Genomic DNA, 18,475 nt, shown 5'->3' on the forward strand with positions numbered 1-18,475 from the left:
ATATCCTTGTTGGCTATCTATTTTACACATGGTAATGTAAGTTTCCATGTTACTCTTTCCATACTTCTCACCCTCTCCCACCCTCTCAGCATGTCCATAAGTCTATTCTCTATGTCTGCTTCTCCATTGTTGCCCTGTAAATAAAATCTTCAGTACCATTTTTCTGGGTTCCATATATGTACGTTAGAATATGATATTTATCTTTCTCTTTCTGACTCACTTCACTCTGTATAATAGGTTCTAGGCTCACCTCATCAGAACGGACTCAAATGCATTCCTTTTTATGGCTGAGTAATATTCCTTTGTGTATATGTACCACAACTTCTTTATCCATTCATCTGTCGATGGACATCTAGGTTGCTTCCATGTTCTAACTATTGCAAATAGTCCTGCAATGAACAATGCGATACATATGTTTTTTAAATTTTGGTTTCCTCAGGGTATATGCCTTGGAGTGGGATTGCTGGGTCACATGGTGGTTTTATTTCCAGTTTTTTATGGAATCTCCATACTGTCTTCCATAGTGGCTGTATCAATTTACATTCCCACCAACAGTGCAAAAGCATTCCCTTTTCTCCACACTGTCTCCAGCATTTATTGTTTGTAAACTTTTTGATGATGGCCATTCTAACTGGTGTGAGGTGATCTCATTGTGATTTTAATTTGCATTTCTCTAATGACGAGCGATGTTGAGAATTTTTTCATGTGTTTGTTAGCCATCTGTATGTCTTCTTTGGAGAAATCTCTGTTTAGGTCTTTTTCCCACTTTTTGGTTGGGTTGTTTGTTTTTCTGGTATTGAGTTGTATGAGCTGCTTGTATATTTTGGAAATTAATCCTTTGTCAGTTGTTACATTTGCTATTATTTTCTCCCATTCTGAGGGTTGCCTTTTCACCTTGCTTAGAGTTTCCTTTGCTGTGTAAAAGCTTTTAAGTTTAATCAGGTCCCACTTGTTTACTTTTGTTTTTATTTCCATTACTCTAGGAGATGGGTCACAGAGGATCTCGCTTTGATTTATGTCATCAAGTGTTCTGCCTACCCAGAAAATCAGGTGGAGAGGGAGGTGGGAGGGGGGATCCGGATGGGGAATACATGTAAATCCATGGCTGATTCATGTCAATGTATGAAAAAACCACTATAATATTGTAAAGTAATTAGCCTCCAACTAATAAAAATAAATGAAAAAGAAAAAAAGGAAAAAAAAGTGTTCTGCCTATGTTTTCCTCTAAGAGTTTTATCGTTTCTAGTCTTACATTTAGGTCTTTAATCCATTTTGAGTTTATCTTTGTGTATGGTTTTAGGAAGTGTTCTAATTTCATTCTTTTACATGTAGTTGTCCAGTTTTCCCAGCACCTTTATTGAAGAAACTGTCTTTGCCTCATTGGATATTCTTGCCTCCTTTGTCAAAAATAAGGTGCCCATAGGTGCATAGGTTTATTTCTGGGCTTTCTATCTTATTCCATTGGTCTATATTTCTGTTTGTGCCAGTACCATACTGTCTGGATGACTGTATCTTTGTAGTATAATCTGAAGTCAGGAAGCTTGATTCCTGTAGCTCCATTCTTCTCTCTCAAGACTGCTTTGGCTATTCGGGGTCTTTTGTGTTTTCATATGAATTGTGAAATTTTTTGTTCTAGTTTTGTGAAAAATGCCATTGGTAATTTGATAGGGATTGCACTGAATCTGTAGATTGCATTTGGTAGTACTGTCATTTCACAATATTGATTCTTCCTACCCAGGAACATGGAATATCTCTCCATCTGTTTATGTCATCTTTGATTTCTTTCATTAGTGTCTTATAATTTTCTGTGTACAGTTCTTTTGTCTCCTTAGGTAAGTTAGATACTTAATTCTTTTTGCCACCGTGGTGAATGGGATTGATTCCTTAATTTCTCTTTTTGATTTTTCATTGTTAGTATATAGAAATACAAGTGATTTCTGTGTATTGATTTTACATCCTGAAACTTTACTAAATTCACTGATTAGCTCCAGTAATTTTCTGATACTATCTTTAGAGTTTTCTGTGTACAGTATCATGCCATCTGCAAACAGTGAGAGCTTTACTTCTTTTCCAATTTGGATCTTTTTATTTCTTATTCTTCTCTGATTGCTATAGCTAGGACTTACAGAACTATGTTGAATAATAGAGGTAAAAGCAGACACCCTTGTCTTGTTCCTGATCTTAGGGGGAATGCCTTCAGTTTTTCACCATTGAGAATAATGTTTGCTGTAGGCTTAGCATATATGGCCTTTACTATATTGAGGTAGGTTCCTTCTATGCCCATTTTTTGAAGAGTTTTAATTATAAATAGGTGCTGAATTTTGTCAAAGGCTTTTTCTGCATCTATTGAGATTATCATATGATTTTTATCTTTCAATTTGTTAATATGGTGTATCACATTGATTGATTTGCATATATTGCAGAATCCTTGCATTCTTGGAATAAACCCAACTTGATCATGGTGTATGAACTTTTTGATGCATTGCTGAATCCTGTTTGATAAATTTTTGTTAAGGATTTTTGCATCTATGTTCATCAGTGATATCGGCCTGTAGTTTTCTTTTTTTGGGGTTGTCTTTGTCTGGTTTTGGTATTGGGGTGATGGTGGCCTCGTAGAATGAGTTTGGAAGTGTTCCTTCCTCTGCAAGTTTTTGAAAAAATTTTAGATGGATAGGCATTAGCCCTTCTCTAAATGTTTGATAGAATTCTCCCGTGAAGCCATCTCATCCTGGGCTTTTGTTTTTTGGGAGATTTTTGATCACAGCTTCAATTTCAGTGCTTGTAACTGGGTTGTTCACAATTTCTCTTTCTTCTTGGATTAGTCTTGGAAGATTGAACTTTTCTATGAATCTGTCCATTTCTCCCAGGTTAACCATTTTACTGCCATATAGTTGTTCATAATAGTCTCTTACAATCCTTTGTATTTCTGCATTGTCTGTTGTAACCTCTCCTTTCTCATTTATAATTTTGTTGATTTGATTCTTCTCTCTTTTTTTCTTGATGAGTCTGGCTAAAATAATTGGGGAAAAAACAAAAACAAACAAACAAAAAAAAGGTTTCTCAATTTTGTTTTTCTTTTCAAAGAACCAGCTTTTACTTTTATCAATCTTTACTATTGTTTCTTTCATTTCTTTTTCATTTATTTCTGCTTGCATCTATGATTTCTTTCCTTCTACTGATTTTGGGGTTTTTTGGTTCTTCTTTTTCCAGTTGTTTTAGGTGTAAAGATTGTCTATTTGACGTTTTTCTTGTTTCTTGAGGTAGGATTGTATTGCTATAAACTTCCCTCTTAGAACTGCTTTTGCTGCATCCCATAGGTTTTGAGTTGTGTTTTCATTGTCATATGTTCTTAGAAATTTTTGTATTTCCCTTTTGATTTCTTCAGTAACCTGTTGGTTATTTAGAAACGTGTTGTTTAATGTCCATGTGTTTGTGTTTCTTACAGTTTTTTTTTTCTTATAATTGATGTCTAATCTCATAGCATTGTGGTCAGAGAAGATGCTTGATATGATTTCAATTTTCTTAAATTTGCTGAGGTGTGATTTGTGACCCAAGATGTGGTCTATCCTGGAGAATGTTACATGTGCACTTGAGAAGAAGGTGTACTCTTCTTCATTTGGATGGAATGTCCTGAAGATATCAATGAGATCCATCTCATCTAATGTATCATTTAAGATGTATGTTTTCTTATTAATTTTCTGTTTTGATGATCTGTTCATTGGTGTGAGTGGGGTGTTAAAGTCTCCTTCTATATTTGTGTTACTGTCTACTTCTCCTTTTATGTCTGTTAGTGTTTATCTTATGTACTGAGGTGCTCCTATGTTGAGTGCATAGATATTTACATTTGTTATGTCTTCCTCTTGGATTGATCCCTTGATCATTATGTACTGTCCTTCCTTATCTCTTCTTTATTTTAAGGTATTTTGTCTAATATGAGGATTGCTACTCCAGCTTTCTTTTGCTTTCCATTTCACGGAATTTTTCCATCCTCTCACTTTCAGTCTATATGTGTCTTGAGTTCTGACGTGGGTTTCTTATAGACAGCATGTATATGGGTCTTGTTTTTGTATCCATTCAGCCAGTCTGTGTCTTTTGGGTGGAGCATTTAATTCATTTACATTTAAAGTAATTATTGATATATATGTTCCTATTGTTACTTTCTTGTTTGGGGTTGATTTTGTAGATCCTTTTTCTTCTCTTGTATTTCTTGACTGTTAGTCTCTTTAACATTTGTTGTAAAGCTGGTTTGGTGGTACTGAGTTCTCTTAACTTTTGCTTGTCTGAAAAGCTTTTTATTTCTCCATCAATTTTGAATGAGATCCTTGCCAGGTACAGTAATTTTGGTTGTAGATTTTCCCCTTTCAGTATTTTAAATATATCCTGCCATTCCTTTCTGGAGTCTCTGCTGAAAGAACAGCTGTTAAACGTATGAGGTTACCCTTGTATGTTATTTGTTGCTCTTCCCTTGCTGCTTTTAATATTCTTTCTTTGTGTTTAGTCTTTTGTTAGTTTGATTAGCATGTGTCTTGGCAAGTTTCTCCTTGGGTTTATCCTGTATGGGACTCTTTGCACCTCTTGGACTTGATTGACTATTTCCTTTTCCATGTTGGGGAAATTTTCGACAATAATCCTTCAAAAATTTTCTCATACCCTTCTTTTTCTCTTCTTCTTCTGGGACCCCTTAATTCGAATGTTGGTGTATTTGATATTGTTTCAGAGGTCTCTGAGATTATCCTCAGTTCTTTTCATTCCTTTTACTTTATTCTGCTCTTCAGAAGTTATTTCCACCATTTTATCTTCCAGCTCACTGATTCATTCTTCTGCTTCAGATATTCTGCTATTGATTTCTTCTAGACTATTTTTAATTTCAGTAATTGTGTTGTTTTTCTCTGTATGTTTATTCTTTAATTCTTCTATGTCTTTGTTAATTGATTCTTGCATTTTCTCCGTTTTCTTTTCAAGGTTTTTTATCATCTTTACTATCATTATTCTGAATTCTTTTTCAAGGAATTTGCCTATTTCCTCTTCATTTATTCGCACTTCTGTGTTTCAACTTTGTTCCTTCATTGTGTAGTATTGCTCTGTCTTTTCATTATTTTTTTAACTTATTGTGTTTGAGGTCTCCTTTTCCCAGGCTTCAAGGTTGAATTCTTTATTCCTTTTGGTTTTTGCCCTCCTAAGGTTGGTCCAGTGGTTTGTGTAAGCTTCGTATAGGGTGAGATTTGTGCTGAGTTTTTTTGTTTGCTTGTTTGTTTTTCCTCTGATGGGCAAGGCTGAGTCAGGTGGTAATCCTGTCTGCTGATGATTGGGTTTGTATTTTTATTTTGTTTGTGGTTTAGATGATGCATCCCACACAGGGTGCTACTGGTGGTTGGATGATGCTGGGTCTTGTATTCAACTGGTTTCCTAGTGTGAGTTCTCACTATTTGATACTCCCTAGGGTTAGTTCTCCGGTAGTCTAGGGTCTTGGGAGTCAGTGCTCCCACTCCAAAGGCTCAGGGCTTTATTTCTTTTTTTTCCCAGCTCTTCCAATTTACCATGGCTGCATATTTGTATAGGTCCAGTAGTCTCGAAAAAAGGCAGCCCAGGTTCCCAGCGTGCAGCCAGGCTCCACACGAGCAGAGGAGACCTTCTCGTAAAACTGTGTCAGTTTTTCTAGAAGTTGCCTGAAGAACTGTTCTCTTACTGAGAAACTGGAACTCTCTGTGAGAGGAAAAGTTCTACATAGCGGGCATCCTGGAAACACTGAAACACAAATGAAAAGCCTCTCTGCCACCTGGGACAAAAGATTCCTGGAGAAGAAAACAGAAAACTTGAAGAACTCTGAGAGGAAAAAGCTGAGGATGGTATTTCTTTCAGTGAAGCAGGTTATGGGAAATCGCCTGCACACACGGGATTTAAATGCCACATCAAGACTCATTCTTTTTATTTCAGTTTTCCACTCCTCTCTCCCCATCTAATGAGCTGCCCAGGTGACAGAATGTGCATTTAGTTAGCGATTATCCTTAGCCGCAGATTGTTACTTTGGACTTATGAACATGTGGTGTAATAAATGTACAACCACTACAGTTTTCACATTTCCCAAAATTAGAAACCACTCTGACAGTGTAAAAGGTTCTTCTTACAACTTAGGTATATCATTACTGCTGACCTCCTCCAAAGAGTAAAACAGGAGGAGGCCCTGAGAGGGTGCAGCTATTGTCTTTGTGTTTTAATGAAAAACCATTAGCAAAACGTTGATTCGTATCAGAAACAAAAATATTGTCAAGGACACATTAGATACCCTGAGGGACCCCTGGACTACTGATTGTAGGAGGTCTAGAAAAAACTGCCACAGTGATGTGGGTGCCATGGGATGTGTATATGTTTGTGAACATATGGGTGTGCATGTGTTGGTGGGCATGTGTATCTATTATCAAAGAGCTCACCTGAAAAACAAAAAAGGTCCTGCCAGTTACAAAACAGCTGGAGGTGCACCCTAAAAGAACTCCAAGCTGAGACTCCTCTCAGTTATTACAAGGTATGCCTTGACAAACTCAAAGATTCTGAGATTCAATGACAGTTAAGAATGGACACCATCTAACTACCCACACATTCAAGCCAAAAACCTAGCAGTCATCCTTGACTCTCTCATACTCCTTACTTTCCACATCCAATCCATTAAAAAACCTTTTCTTCTTTACTCCAAAATATACTCAAATCTCTCCATTTCTCCCCACCTTTACTTCCATCAGTGTGGGTCAAGTCACCATCATCTTTGACCCAGACCAGGCCTCCTCACTGGTCTCCCTATTTCCACCCTTGCTGCCCTACAGTCCATTCTCTACACAGCACTCAGGGGGATCTTTTAAAAAACATTAAGTCAGATCATAGCCCCTTTTTCGTGTTGCAGCAATTATGGAGGTACATGTTCAAAATGAAACCTCAAGAGAATTCCCTGGTGGTCCAGTGGTTAGGATTCTGCGCTTTCACTGCTGAGGGCATGGGTTCAACCCCTGGTCGGGGAACTAAGATCCCACAAGCATCACGGCATGATCAAAAGAAAAAAAAATCCAACAAACAAACAAAAAGCCAAAATGGAACATCTACCAGCCTGGATCACTGTGACTATGATGAACAGAGCCCACTTCCTTGGATAGTTGCCATAAGTTAGAATTTTGTAGTGTCTGTTACTTCATCATAACTTAGCCTATCCGGACTGATTCACTGAAGTCATGCATATTTCTGGGGAAAGCATTATGGCTTCAGCTGATTCCTAAAGGAATCTGCAACCACAAAGGAGTCTCTCAACAATTGGCCTAGAAGGAGAGGGGAGCTGGCTGAGTGGACACAGTGCTCAGAGGGTACCATGAACAGACCTGGTTACATATGCCTCAGGCAGGGGCATCACACGGATGAAGTGAGTCAAGAGGGTAGACTGCTCAGCAGTCAGGCAATCTGTACCTAGACCAGGATAGAGGACAGGATCTTAGTCCAGTTGGGGTGGGATGGTGGGCCAGGACTGGAGTACAAAGGAGGGTGATTGTGTAGAATTTGGGAGTAGGAATCAACATGGTAGGGGTGGCAAGGCTGGGGAAGGAGAGGAGGGAAGAGGAAACAACTAAGAGGCAACATAGATCTCCAAGGGCCACTCTTGGAGGTGCCCAATCTTATATCAAATTGGCAGCAAGAAGACTCAGGGGAAAATGCAGGACCCCAGCTGTTGTCATAGGTTCTCCAACTCCTGGGTCTGCTAAAGCTGATGGGATATTCCTTGCCTCATACAGGACTGGTTCAAGGGTTACTATGGTGAACCAAGTTGGCCACAGTGAACCTGCCTGGGAACAGCTGGGGGAAGCAGAGGCAGGAGAAATGAGGAAAGGTTTATACCAACAAAATAACAGCTGATAGTTATCCAGGGCTTTTCACACACCAGGCACTATGGCAAGTATATCACAAGCATGCTCTCTCCATAATATTCACACAAACTCCATAAAGTTAGGTCTACTCTCCACTTAGAATCATTAAGTAACTTGCCTACGAACATGCAGCTAGTAAATGTCAGAGCCCTGATTTGAAACTAGGATGTCTCCTCCCCAGCCTATGCCTTTAACCACTTTATTTTCTCCTTGAATTTATGTACATATTTATTTTCATTCCTCCTGGTTTCTCATTTTACCCCATTTCCTGCCACCCGTTCAATGCCTTCTTCTCACACTCCTCTACTTGACATGACAAAAAAATGAGTACACCTTGACTTGTCATCACTGTTAATTTTTTGGTCATTTATCTTCTGGCTCAATGTTTCAGCATTTCAGCTTTCCATATATTGACAACTGACAGATGGCCCTTATCTAGAACCACAGAGTCCATGGGACACCTCTCTGACCAGTATGCAATAGCAGAGAAGCAGGAAGTTCTTTTGAACAGGGTGACTGTCACTGGGAAAGGAGGTAGTGCAGCACTCTGTGCATGGACTGCAAATGAGTCAAGGAATCAGGGACTTGGGAGCTCTAAACACTCCTGGAGGGGGATTGGTAGCAATTCTGTGGAGATGAAAGTTTGCAGAACGGAGGCCAAGGATTCCTCAGGAGTGTAGGCTTTGAGGTTTGGGAAATGCTTGCTGTAGTGGGGGAAAGGTTCAGGGAGGGGAGGAGAAGTCCCAACATTGATTTTCTCTGATTATTTGAAACTACTTGGTATGGACCTTTCTACTGAGTGAGTTCTGCTATTAGAGAAAACAAAGAGCACTGATTGTTCTTAGAGTAATGGGATTCTGATCTGGCTTTGCCACTTACAGGTGCCCCAGGTGGCACCAGTGATAAAGAACCCGCCTGCCAATGCAGGAGACATAAGAGACGCAGGTTCAATTTCTGGGTTGGGAAGATCCTCTGGAGGAGGGCATGACAACCCACGCCAATATTCTTGCTTGGAGAATCCCATGGACAGAGGAGCCTGGTGAGGGTTGCAAAGAGTTGGACATGATTGAAGTGATTTAGCACGTGCACACACACAGGTGTCCAGAACAGTCAAGCCATAATAGCTTCCCTGGTACTCAGTTTCTTCATCTCCAAAATAAGGACAAGAGTTTTATACCTTATTCATAAGGATGATTTGGAGTAAGGATCAAATAACAATGACATCTGCAAGTCACCTCAAACTCAATAACATTAATTCTGCATTCCCTGAAGCTGCCCATGTTCCAGTGTTCTTTATCTTGATGCAGACCATTCCTCCCAACACTGTCACCTAGACCAAAAATCCTGTTGCCTCCCTAAGAGAAGGCTGTCTCTATAACCTCATTTACTTTTGCACCTGTGAATCTGCCCATTTTCTCCCCAGAGTCACCACTGCCACCCTTGGGAAAGTGAAAGCGAAAGTTGCTCAGTCGTGTCCAACTCTTTGCAACCTCATGGACTATACAGACCATGGAATTCTCCAGGCCAGAATATTGGAATTGTAGCCTTTCCATTTTCCAGGGGATCTTCCCAACCCAGGGATCAAACTCAGGTCTCCTGCATTGCAGGAGGATTCTTTACCAGCTGAGCCACCAGGGAAGCCCAGAAATACTAGAGTGGGTAGCCTATCCTTTCTCCAGCAGATCTTCCCAACCCTGGAATCAAACCAGGGTCTCCTGCATTGCAGGTGGATTCTTTACCAACTGAGCTATGAGGGAAGTCCCCATAGCTTCCCTCATAGCTTGGGAAACCCTTGGGAAAATCCCATCATTTCTCTCTTGAACTACAGTTAATACCCTCCTTACTGGCTCTGCTCTTTCTCCAACTGCCTTCAGTCTGTTCTCTGCATAGCAGCCAGAGTGAGATTTTTGAAATCATATCAGATCATGCTGCTTCTTTGTTACATTGGCTTCCTATTGCTTTTAGGATAAAATCTTAGGACTTCTTCCACAGCCCTCCAGACCACAGGGGACTGGTCATCTTCAGGCAGCTTTTCTTCATCTAGTGCTGCTCTTTCTCTTATTCCCTTATGCCTCAACACATTCACTTCTTTTTGTTTTTTGTTTGTTCAGTCACTAAGTTGTGTCCAACTATTTGCGACCCCATGGACTGCTGCACGCCAGGCTTCCCTGTCCTTCACCATCTCCCAGAGTTTGCTCAAACTCATGCTTGTGGTGCCATCCAACCATCTCATCCTCTGTCGTCCCCTTCTCTTCCTGCCTTCAATCTTTCCCAGCATCAGGGCCTTTTCCAACAAGTCAGCTCTTCACATCAGGTGGCCAAAGTATTAGAGCTTCAGCTTCAGCATCCGTCCTTCCAGTGAATATTCAGGGTTGACTTTCTTTAGGGCTGACTCCTATGATCTCCTTGTAGTCAAAGGGACTCCCAAGAGTCTTCTCCAGCACCACAATTCAAAAACATCAATTCTTCAGCTTTCTTTATGGTTCAACTCTAACATCTATACATGATTACTGGAGAAACCGTAGCTTTGACAATACAGACCTTTGTTGGCAAACAGATGTCTCTGCTTTTTAATAGGTTGTCTAGACTTGTCATAGCTTTCCTTCCAAGAGGCAAATGTCTTTTAATTTCATGGCTGCAGTCACCGTCCACAATGATTTTGGAGCCCAGGAAAATAAAATCTGTCACTGCTTCCACTTTGATCCCCATTTATTTGCCATGAAATGATGAGACGAGATGCTATGATCTTAGTTTTTTGAATGTTGAGTTTTTTTTTTCAGTGGGTTTTGTCATACATTGACATGAAATGTTGAGTTTTAAGCCAGCTTTTTCACTCTCCTCTTTCACCCTCATCAAGAGGCTCTTAGTTCTTCATGTGCTGCCATTAGAGTGGTATTATCTGCATATCTGAGGTTGTTGATGTTTCTCCCGGCAATCTTGATTCCAGTTTGTGAGTCATCCAGCCTGGCATTCCACATGATGTACTCTGAGAAAGTTAAATAAACAGGGTGACAATATACAGCCTTGTCATACTCCTTTCCCAATTTTGAACCAGTCCGTTGTTCCATGTCCACTTCTAACTGTCACTTCTTGACCTGCATACAGGTTTCTCAAGAGACAGGTAACATGCTCTGGTATTCCCATCCCTTTAAGAATTTTCCAGTTTGTTGTGATCCACACAGTCAAAGGCTTTAGCATAGTCAATGAAGCAGAAGTAGATGTTTTTCTGGAATTTCCCTGCTTTTTCTATGATCCAACATATGTGCTTCCTTAGAGTTCCTTGAATGCACCATGCACCATCTTGCTATGGAGCCTTTGGATATGGTGTTCTTGCTGCCTGGAAAACTCTTATCAATCCCCCTCCAGCTTCAAGCATTTTCCTAATTGTTTATTCACTACACCAGGAAAGGTTTTCTTGATCTCCTGATACTACGTCAATTTTTTCTGTTAGTCACTTTCAATTTATTTTGGTGATTATTTGATTAATGTCTGCCTCTTCCACTAGACCCTTAGGGACCTGAAGGCAAGAGCTATGCCTGTCTTTCCTCACCATGGTGTCCCCAAGCACCTGACACAGTGCCTTGCACATAGTAGGTGCTTAGTCAATATTTGTTAAAGGAGTAGATGAATGTTGATATCCTTGACAAACAGTAAAGAGCAGTGCAAAATTAATCAGGCTTGCAGAAATGAACCAACTAATCTTAAAATTAATGTGGAAATCCAAGGGATCCATGAGTGAAAACAATCTTGAAAATGAAGAATGAAGCTGGAGGAAAAACACTTCCCAATTTCAAAATTTACTACAAAAGTATAATAATCAAAACAGTGTGTTACTGGCATAAGGACAACAAATAGATCAATGGAATAGAATTTAGAATACAGAAATAACCCATACATTTATGGTCAACTGGTTTTTGACAAGGGTGCCAATACCAATTAATGGGGAAAGACTAATCTCTTCAACAAAAGATGCTGGGACAACCAGATATCCACAGGCAAAAGACTGAAATTGGACCATTGCCTCCTCACACCATATACAAAAACTAACTCAAAATGGATCAAAGACCTAAATGTAAGAGTTCAACTATAGAACTCTTAGAAGGAAATATAAATGAATATTGGAGTACCTTTGGATTAGACAACACATTCTTACATGTGACACCTAAAGGATGAACAACTAAAGAAAAAATAGGTAAATGGATGTTACCAAAATTTAAAAAATTTTTGCATCAAAGGACACCATCAAGATAATAAAAAAGGCAACCCACAGAATGGGAGAAAATATTAATAAATCATGTCAGATGAGGGATTAATATCCAGAATATATAAAAAACTACAACTCCAAAACAAAATAACAACCCAATTCAAAAATGGACAAAGCCTTGAATCAATATTTGTCCAAAAAGATATACAATGGCTACTAAGCACATGAAAAAATGCTCAACATCACTAATCATTAGGGGAAATGCAAATCAAAACCATGATCAAATATCAGTCACAACCACCAGGATGACTACAATTTTTTTAAAAATGGACAATAACAAGTATGTAGAGAAATTGGATATAGGGAAATAGCAAGGATATGCAGAAATTAGAATTCTAATACATTGCTGGTAGAAATGTAGAACGGTGCATCCTTTGTGAAAAACAGTATGGCAAGATCTTCAAAGGCTAAACATAGTTACCACAAGACCCAGCAATTCCACTCTTAGATTCAGACCTCAAAGAAATGAAAATATGTGTATACAAAAAATTTTGAACATGAATATTCACAGAAGCATTATTCATGATAGCCAAAAGACAAAAACCACCCAAATGTCCTTCAATGTGAGTATATAAACAAACTGTGGTAAAGCCATACAATAGACTATTATTCCACCATAAAAAGAAATGAAGCACATATACATGCTATGACACAGATGAGCCTTGAAAACATCAAGCTAAGTGAAAGAAGCCAGACACAGAAGGTCACATATTGTATGATTCCATTTATATGAAATGCCCAAAGTAGGTAAATCCATAGAAATGGAAAGTAGATTAGTGTTTATCAGGGGCTGGGAATTGAAAGGTGACAGCTAAGGGAAGCATGGTTGCTTTGGGGGGTAATGAAAATGTTCTAAAATTGATTGTGGTGGTGGTTGTACAATCCTGTGATTGTACAATCCTTAGCAGCCATATTGAAAGTCACTGAATTGAACACTTTAAATGGAGGAATCCTATATAGTATGTGAATTATAGCTCAATAAAGCTGTCCTTCAGGAAAAAAAAAAAGGTGTTAACAAGGAAGATGAGTTCTAAAGATCAAAAATGAGCCAGTCACACTAAGACTTAGAGGATGAATATTCCAGCCTGAAGGAATAGCTAGTGCAAGGATCCTGAGGCATGAATGAGCTTGGTGAAGAACAGAAATGAGGCCAGTCCATTTGCCCGGGTGGCCAGGGTGAAAGTGGTGGGAGCTGAGGTCAGAGATGATGGCAGGACAGATAGCTTTGCAGCTCATGGTAAGAAATGTGGAATCTGCTCTGAGTATGATGAAGAGCCACAAGAGGTTTTGGAGTGGGAAAGTGACATATTTCACTGGCTGAAGCAAGTCACATGGCCACACCTAACTGGAAGGGGAAGTCCTGCTATGTACCCAGAAGAAGGAGAGCCAGAGCTATCTGGAGAGTAGCACTGATGACAACCACCCACTTATGTGTTCACATACACATACAATTTTTTTATATCATTCTTTTTTAAATGTATTTTTAATTTGGGGAAAACACATACAATCTTGAATGTAGTTTCCAGGTGGTCAAGTCTCTTCTCCAAGTCAATTCTTAGAGCAGGATAAAGACCCCACATTGGGTTGGTTCTCCAGCATTTGCTTTGTCTTAGGGCATGGATTCTTACCCTGGGGTCCACAGACCCCCAAGAGTTACATGAAGAGAGTTTAGGAGGTCTGTGAAAAAATTACCACTTTATTTCCAATACCCTCTTGTCGAAATGATGACTATAGGCAACATATCACAGAAGTATGAGCAGTGTCTGTGACTATATCTGTGATAGAAATCACAGAGATTTGTATATCAACCTACAGTTGTTGAAGGAATCTCAAAATTTCACTTACAAAATTACAGTAATTATTAAACCTGCTGTTAGATCTTGTCATTTAAAATGTGTTAGCAAAGAAGCATGTATATTACCATATCACAATTTTAAAAATATTTTGATAACTGTATTTCAGTATAATTGTTTTCCTTGGTAAGTCTGTCTATTTTATCTAATGCATTTAAAAATAATATTCTGAAAAAGATTAGGAAGTCCAATGGGTCATAGAGGGTGACTCTCCTTTTCCCTACCCTGTCTTCCTCTCAACTTACCCTGTGTTGCCTCCTTGGTAGGTCTGCCAAGGTTCATGTTCAAGTCTTAATCTATAACACTAAAGGAAATGAAATGAGGCAGAAAACTTGAAAGCAAGTTCTTTTTTTCAGTAATAACATGGATTTCTTTTTTGAAAATTTTTATTGAAGTATAGTTGATTTACAATGCTTCTGATGTGCAACAAAGTGATTCATTTATTTATATATAGATATATAATTTTCATATTCATATATATATATGATTTTCAGATTCTTTTCCATTATAGGTTATTACAAGATATAGAATATAGTTCCCTGTGCTATACAATAGGTCCTTGTTGTTTATCTATTTTATATACTGTAGTGTGTATCTGTTAAACCCAAATTCCCAGTGGAAGCAAGTTCTGAAGATGACTTCTGGGTACTAGGGGAGTAGACTTGGATACTACCGAGTGATGTCTCCAGTAAACAGCCCAGGCACTGTCATGCGTCATCACATGGCAGAAATAGCCTGACAAAGCCAAGCACTTTGCTCCTAGCTTGCTGCAGCTGATCCTTTCACCTTTCTGAGCCTCAGTTTCCCCATCTGGCTATGAAAGTTTGGACTGGATAGTCTTCTTATGGCCTGTCCAGCTATGACAGCCTGAGTTTACATGTTTCTGCACTGTCTGCTTCCATGACATTTCCAGAAAGAAGCTCATTAGCATTAAGTGCCCTCTGACCTTGGCACTAAGTTTGAGGGGCTTCCCAAGGATTCCCTACAATGTAGTAGAGGAGAAAAGGTGCTTTTCCCAACCCCCCAAATGACATCACAGCCTTACCTCCTTGCCTTTGGTCACACAGCTCCCTCTGTCCTTCCTTGTGCCTGTCAAGGATGGAATCCAAAGCCAGGTTTCATGACAAAGCTGTCACTTACTACTCTCTGAAGTTCCTGGGCACCAGGCATGATGTACCAAGTGACTACTTCATGTAAAGATTAAGGAACAAATACAAGCAGAGTGTTGGACACTTATCAAAATGATTCTTTATAATGTTTGTGTAAACAATTCCCTATGTGCCAAGCTTATAATCTTCATGGTATGCCTATGAAGTAGGTATTATAAAAATGATTCCCAATTTATAGCTTGGGAAACATGCAAAGAGATGTCAGACTAGTTACCTAGGATCATAAAGAAGGCAAATGGCAGATTGAGGGCTCAAACCCAGGGAGGGTGGTCTCAGGGCCCCTGAACTTAACCACTATGCTAGCCTATGCTAGCATTATCATCTTTCTTCTGCCAGTGCAGACAAATTATAGGTGCAAAGAGATTAGGCCAAGTGGTAGCCTGCCTTCCTCTAGCATGCTTTCTGCTGCTCCTGGGTGCTTTTGACCCTCAAGGCAGACATTTTTGTTTCTTCTTCCTTCTGGTTGAATTTCACAGTCTGAACCCATTGAATCCTCCCCTCTGATCCTGCCCTTTTATGTCTTTTATGCCCATCTGTGTTGCCCAGTTTTATATATACATATATCTTAATAACTTTGCTGTACACCTGAAACTAACATGCTATTGTAAATCAACTATACTTCAATAACAAAATAAAATAAAAATTTCTTGATACAACCACTGAGATTCTAATTTAATTCACCCCAGAGGTGAAGCGGGCTTCCCAGGTGGCACAGTGGTAAAGAATCTGCCTGTCAACGCAAAAGATGTGAGTTTAATCCCTGGGTCGGGAAGATCCCTTGGAGTAGAAAATGGCAACCCACTCCAGTATGCTTGCCTGGAAAATTCCATGGACAAAGGAGCTTGGCGGGCTAAAGTCCATGGGGTCACAAAGAGTTGGACACGACTGAGCACACACACGCGCACACACACACACACACACACACACACACACACACACACACACAGGTGAGGTCCAGACATTGGTTTATATATTTTTAAGTTTTCAAGGTGATTCTAATAAGAAGGCAAGGTTGAGACTGGTCTAAACCAGTGCTTCTCATGCTTGACTTAACACAAAACCCCTCTGGAGCAGGTTTAAAACACACACACACAGAACATGGAAGCAACCTAGATGTCCATCAACAGATGAATGGATAAAGAAGTTGTGGTACATATACACAATGGAATATTACTCAGTCATAAAAAGGAACACATTTGAGTCAGTTCTAATGAGGTGGATGAAATTATACAGAGCCTATTATACAGAGTGAAGTAAGTCAGAAAGAGAAAGATAAATATTGTATACTAACACATAAATACGGTATCTAGAAAAATGGTACTGAAGAATTTATTTGCAGGGCAGCAGTGGAGAAACAGACATAGAGAATAGACTTATGGACATAGGGAGAGGGGAGGATAGGGTGAGATGTATGGAGAGAGTAACATGTAAACTTACATTACCATATATAAAATAGATAGCCAATGGGAATTTGCTGTATGGCTCAGGAAACCCAAACAGGGGCTCTGCATCAACCTAGAGGAGTGGGATGGGGAGGGAGATGGGAGGGAGGTTCAAAAGGGAGGGAATATAAGTATACCTGTGGCTGATTCATGTTCAGATTTGACAGAAAACAACAAAATTTTGTAAAGCAATTATCCTTCAATTAAAAAATAAATTAAAACACACACACACATCCAATGCCTAGGCTTCACTCCCAGAGATTCTGATTTAATTGGTCTGGAGTGGGGCTCAGGCATCAATGTTTTTTTCAAAATGTGCTAGATGATTCTAAAGCACAGCCAAGGTTGAAAACCCAAATCAATATCCATTACTTGACAGAAGATAACTGAAAAGAGATAAATCATAGTTTATCTACCTTGAAAGCTCCATGAGGACAAAAGAATTTTGTCTGTCTGTTCACTGCTGTATCTCTAGCACAAAAACAGTGCCTGGTAGACAACAGATGCTCAATCAATGTTTTTTATTGAATTAATGAATGGTTTATTGGTTTTCATGGGAAAATCAATGGTAATGTTTCTGGATCTATTCTCATATCTTTGCGTGTGTGCTCAGTCATGTTTGAGCATGACTTTTTGTGATCCCATGGACTGTAGCCCACCAGGCTCCTCTGTCGATGGGATTTTTCCAGGCAAGAACACTGGAGTAGGTTGCCATTTCCTACTCCAGGGGATCTTCCCAACCCAGAGATCGAACCTGTGTCTCTTGTGTCTCCTGCATTGGCAGGCAGATTTTTTTTACCACTGAGCCACCTGGGAAGCCCCTTTCATTTCTTAAATAAAAGTAATAACTCACAAGGCTGTCACGAGGACTGTATGAGACAACATATGTAAAAGTGCTTCATAAATTAGGAAGAAATCCAAAAATGCTAGTTAATTACACAGAAAAGAAAAATCAATTTCCTGTTTTCTCTTCCTGTCTCACTCCTCAAAGTTTAATTCTCCTTTTAGTCCCACCAAATACAGTCCTGCTGAATCTCCTGAGTTCCCTTAGAAAGCCCCCCATTTGATCCTACCCTGACTTGGGCTCTACAACTCTTAAATTATCTTCTTCTCTGAGCCTGTTCATTTGACCAGAAAATGGGGATAATAGTGGCAACTATATTATGAAATCACTATGAGGATAAATGAGTTGATGATTCACATATTGCCAGGCACATAGTAAGCCCTTAACAATAACAATAAAATCCATGGGGTCTTTTTTTTGTCCAAAAGTTCTTCAATTTAAAAAAAAAAAACAGGGGGTCACCTCAGTGTAAAAGTAAAGTGGGGTAATCTAGCTGCGATATCTGTCACTTTCTGGTATCAAGAGCTAATTTGATTGGCCAAATAGAAGTGCAAAAAACATTCTACTAGCTCTCCCTGTTTGGCAGTCAGCAAAGATGTATACAGCACTTACTGGATACCAAGGCACTGGGGGAACACAACTCTTGAGTGGTCTAGTGGGAGAACTAAGCCCGTAAGGAAAAGGTCACATCGCAGGTACCACTTGCCGATCTGGCAGCGGTACATCCTGATTGCAGGTTCAGAGTATTGGTAATGGCAGAAATTACAAAACAGCTAAAGCTAAGCATTAATATAGCAGATTTATTATATAATATAGAAATGTTTAAAGAAAAGGAAACAGGTTTTAGTCTCCTTGATGAGTTATGGGGAGTTCTTTATGTAGTCTGAATAACTCCTTAGCAGATATATTATTTAGATTATATAAACATTCTTAAATGATACATTAATTTGAAAGGGGCTATAAAAGGGTGGATGTATTACCATAACTTTTTCTTACAAAGCAAAA

Source organism: Dama dama, chromosome X (genome assembly GCF_033118175.1).
Source record: "Dama dama isolate Ldn47 chromosome X, ASM3311817v1, whole genome shotgun sequence".
In the NCBI taxonomy this organism is placed as follows: Eukaryota; Metazoa; Chordata; class Mammalia; order Artiodactyla; family Cervidae; genus Dama; species Dama dama.